The sequence below is a fragment of the Mus caroli genome, chromosome 10 (assembly GCF_900094665.2).
Source record: "Mus caroli chromosome 10, CAROLI_EIJ_v1.1, whole genome shotgun sequence".
NCBI classification, from domain to species: Eukaryota; Metazoa; Chordata; class Mammalia; order Rodentia; family Muridae; genus Mus; species Mus caroli.
The window spans coordinates 53,117,847-53,122,224 of NC_034579.1; positions in this window are offsets into that span (position 1 = coordinate 53,117,847).

Genomic DNA, 4,378 nt, shown 5'->3' on the forward strand with positions numbered 1-4,378 from the left:
AGAGAGAGAGAGAGAGAGAGAGAGAGAGAGAGAGAGAGAGAGAGAGAGAGGAGAGAGAAAGAAAGAAAGAGAGAGAGAAAAAGGAAACAATGAAAATTCAGACCAACCTCACTAGCAAGAGGCAGACCTATTTAGCCTGCAAGGGGCATCCCTAGCCCCTGCAGCACTATGACTAGACGCACAGCATATGATGTGAGTGGGGTCTTTAGAGTTAAGGGTGAGTAAGGGAAGGACAAGGTTTTATTGGGGGCAGAATGGGGGAAATAAGCTGTTTTTTTTTTTTCTAGATAAAGTTTGTGTTTTAACTACAGGAGGAACAATAGGTCTGCTGTCTGTTTCTGCAACCACCAGGGTTGGAGTCAGCTGCTTTTCTTTTTCAACCTTTGGGAATTATATAAACAGCTGACTTCCTTGAACTTTGAATCCAGTTTGGGGCCTTGGTTTTAAGGAGAGATGGAAATTTCCCTTTTTCCAGATCAAAGTTACTCCAGAGCCAAGAATCCCAAATAACAATCCACACCCCCCCCCAAAAAAAATCAGGGAGTAGTTATATCCAAAAAAGTGGTGCCCCATATATATGGATGCTGCCATGTTTCTCACCTTGAATATAATGTACTGAATCTCTGAAAAAGTGTGCCAGCCCCAATGAAAGTTTGCCTTTATAAGAGTTGTATTGGTCTTAGTGTCTCTTTAGAGTAATAAAACCCTAACTAAGACATACGTATATATGTGTATATGTGTGTATATGTGTATGCACCTATATCTATATATCCGAGAGGAGCATGACTTTATCTTGTCTAGTGCTGGGTGATAGCAGTAAGCACTCCAGGCAGAATCTCTGTATACAGTGCTTAAGCAACAAAGTAAAAATGTATCTGGAGGAAGCGGAGGGTCCTGGATGGGAGGGAGTGGAGGGCTTGTCTAGAGTGAAACTTGTTGAGGTTTTTGTGCCTGGTTTCTAAGTCTTTGGGCTCCAACCTAGTTCCGATTTGCTGGTGTAGAAGCAACATTATTCCTATAGGAAAGTGCATATCCCGCTGTGGACTGTAGGCAGGAGGTCTAGCTCTCTGCAGTGTTGGAGCTTCTCCATAGCCAAAGTACCAAGTAGATTCTGAAGGCTGTCGGCTGATCAGAAATCCCCTCAAGGCTTTCTCAGAGCTGGAGAGACACAAGTTAACTGATGTAAACATCCCTAGGCCTGCCTCCCAGTTCCAAGCCTATAGAGGATGAGAGAATCAGTAGGCAAGAGTGGGCCAGGGTATACAAATCCCTGTCCAGTTACCAGGCAGACATAGGTAGGCATTTGACCAGCAGATCCAAAACAGCCCTGTGCTGTAGGAGAGACACGGATAAGGTTGGAACAGGTTATTGGGCACAGTTTACCTTTCCAGTTGTGCCATAAGGAAAATGAGTGCCCTAGGGACAAGGTGGTGAAATGTTATAACCTGATTAGGGGAGATTAGTTAATTGCGGGGGTTTTCCTTAATTAGGTGGAAGGTACTAGTGTCAAGGAAAAGCAGTATGGTGTGGAGGTGTTAGGAGCCAGCAACTGGGAGTGGGATTGAATGTGAATGGGGAGGATTTGGGTTTGGGGGAAGATTCAACTAGCCCTGAGAAATCAGGTCTCTTCTCTTGCCCTCAGTGATACTGGGAACTCTAGGTAGATTCGAACAGACTGAAGGTCAGGAGGGCAATAAGACAGACATTTTCTGAAGAACCTTGGGTTATAGAGGAGTCTTACATGTTCCTTTCAGACTGGAGGGGGAGGTAGGAAATATAGTGAAGATGAGGTTGCCTTGACATGACAGGAGGTAACCAACAGGAGGGATGAAGGGAAGCAAGGCCTATGGACACATAAGGGGGCCTCATAAGCTAGGGCTACCTGGGCTTAGTAAGATCCTTAAAGCAGGCACTGTGGGGGGAGGATAGAATTTTTTATGCTGTAGAAACGTGATTGATCATGATTTGTTTTCTCCAGTCCTCTACACCAGTCCAGAAATCTCCCTGTGTGTTTCTGGATTCAAAACCAATCCACTGGACACCCTTTTTAGTTTGTTTGGTATTATGTGAGGGATGAAATAAACCACTGAAATGGCTCCTTGGTTGGGGGAAAGATGTGTGTGTGTGTGTGTGTATGTGTGTGTGTATGTGTGTGTGTGTGTGTGTGTTTGTGGGAGAAAGATTGAGAGACAGAGAGAGACAGAGACAGAGAGAGACAGAGAACACAACTAGAAGAGTCCAGAGCACAGAAAAAAAGAAGCAGACATGACCAGGGCCAGAGAAGGGAGGAAATTGAGACTAGTGGGGGCAAGGAGAAAACCCTTGTTATAAAGAGAATAGGGATCTAGAACAGCCTTGGGGCTAGCATAGTGCTGGGGCAGTGGGGGAAGGGAGCAGGGCCAGGATGCTAGCATGGGCTTTGAAGTATATAATGAGCATTGATTGTGAATAGGGACCATAAGAGCCTGGAGGCCTGCATGGACTTTGGAATCCTTCTGTAGTCTAGTTTAAGTTGGGCCTAAACTCAACTTCGAGCCAAATCAGTGGGCCTGCCCTTTTTGGGGAGTAAGGTGGGAATAACCTTTGTACCTGATGTGTATATATTTAAATTAAGAGATGTCAGTATTAGGAGTGAGATGAAAACCCAGAGGAAGTAAGCCAAGCAGGAAGAGGTGTGGAAAATGCCTGCCCTGCTGTCTGGAAAAGGTGAAATGAGGAGACAAAGGAATGCTATTTTTTAAACGTTTGAGCAGGGTGGTGGTGCATACCTTAATCCCACTCAGGAGGCATCAGCAGGGGGATCTTTGAGTTTGAGGCAAGTCTGGTCTATAAGATGAATTCCAGGACAGCCATGGCTACAGTGAGAAATCCTGCTTTGATACAAACAAACAAACAAACAAAAACCAAAAGTTGTGTTATCAGAGACTTTCACTTAGGTAGTTTGGGAAAGTAGGAGTCTGAGGATGTAGGTGCTCTGGGAGGGGAGTAAGGTGTCTCAGGTGACCCAGCACATGTAAGTAAAGCAAGGGTAAATAGAGAAAAAATAGGTTCCTCATAGCAGGTAACAGCCTTCTCGATGGCAGGAAGCTAAGGGGATATTTTTAGTCACATCCATTTTTCTGGGAATTACTTTGGCTAACATCATAGAAAGCATCAGGCTTATTGTTACTATGAGAGTCTGTGAGAATCAGTCATTGTGACCCCTATCTCCAAATGTCAACCACTGAATCTGTGTTGTCTGCAGGCCTATTAGCCACTAGGTTTATTTGACCCTTTGGGGTTTAGTGAGGAGGTAGGAGGGGTGTGAGAGAGTGAATGGAAGAAAATGAAGCGTCAGTGTGACAAACTCTGTTTGATCAGGGGTGAAGGAGAGGAAGCTGCCCTGTAACGAGGATGTCAGTGGCATCCAGAAGTTTGTCATATGTTATGACTGACTGGTCAGGGGATAAGCCAGACTAGTTGTATTGGATCAAGATCAATCATTGGAGGATGAGAAACTGCCAAAGAAGTTTCCTCTGGACTGGAGAAAGCCTAGAGATTCAGAGAGAAGTTGGGTCTGTAAAAATACAGTTATATACAGGGGTGGGAGCAGATTGAGTTTAGACACCCTAGGAGTTTTGCTGCTGTGGGGTAGTGAGTATGACTTTAAATGGCCCTTTCCATGTTTGTTGTAGGTATTTGATGTGTGTTGAACATTGAGATATACCTATTGTTCAGCCTCAAGAAGGAGGTTTTGGGTTAGTAGAGGGTATTTGGAGCGTTTGGTCTACCTACATCAAGAGGATTATGCCAACTGGTATGCTCACTATTCACTGTTACAATTCATGAGTGCAACATCCATCTTATGTCTAGAAAACAGTGTCTGTGTCGTGTGTCCTGGTCCTCCAGAGCTTATGATAAGTCTATCCAACTACTCCTGGCTAAGGAACCTACTACTGTCCTTTTTGTAAATTGAGATAGCATTGATGTGTATTTTAAATTACTCTAACTATCCTAACCCCTCAATAAAGAAACTTTTCCCCCAGAATACTGAGGCTTCATCAAAGATTAACAATAGCTCAAAATGTGGAAACTAAATGAACATGGTGTTCTGCTCCTCTCTGAAGACATCTACAACACATCTCCAACACCTACGGCTCAGGGAAACGCCAAGGAGAAAAGAAGGGGTGGAAAGTCCGTTAATAGCTCATCTTTTTTTTTTAATATTTTTTATTAGGTATTTTCCTCATTTACATTTCCAATGCTATCCCCAAAGTCCCCCATACCCACCCACCCCCACTCCCCTACCCACCCACTCCCCCTTTTTGGCCCTGGCGTTCCCCTGTACTGGGGCATATAAGGTTTGCAAGTCCAATGGGCCTCTCTTTCCAGTGATGGC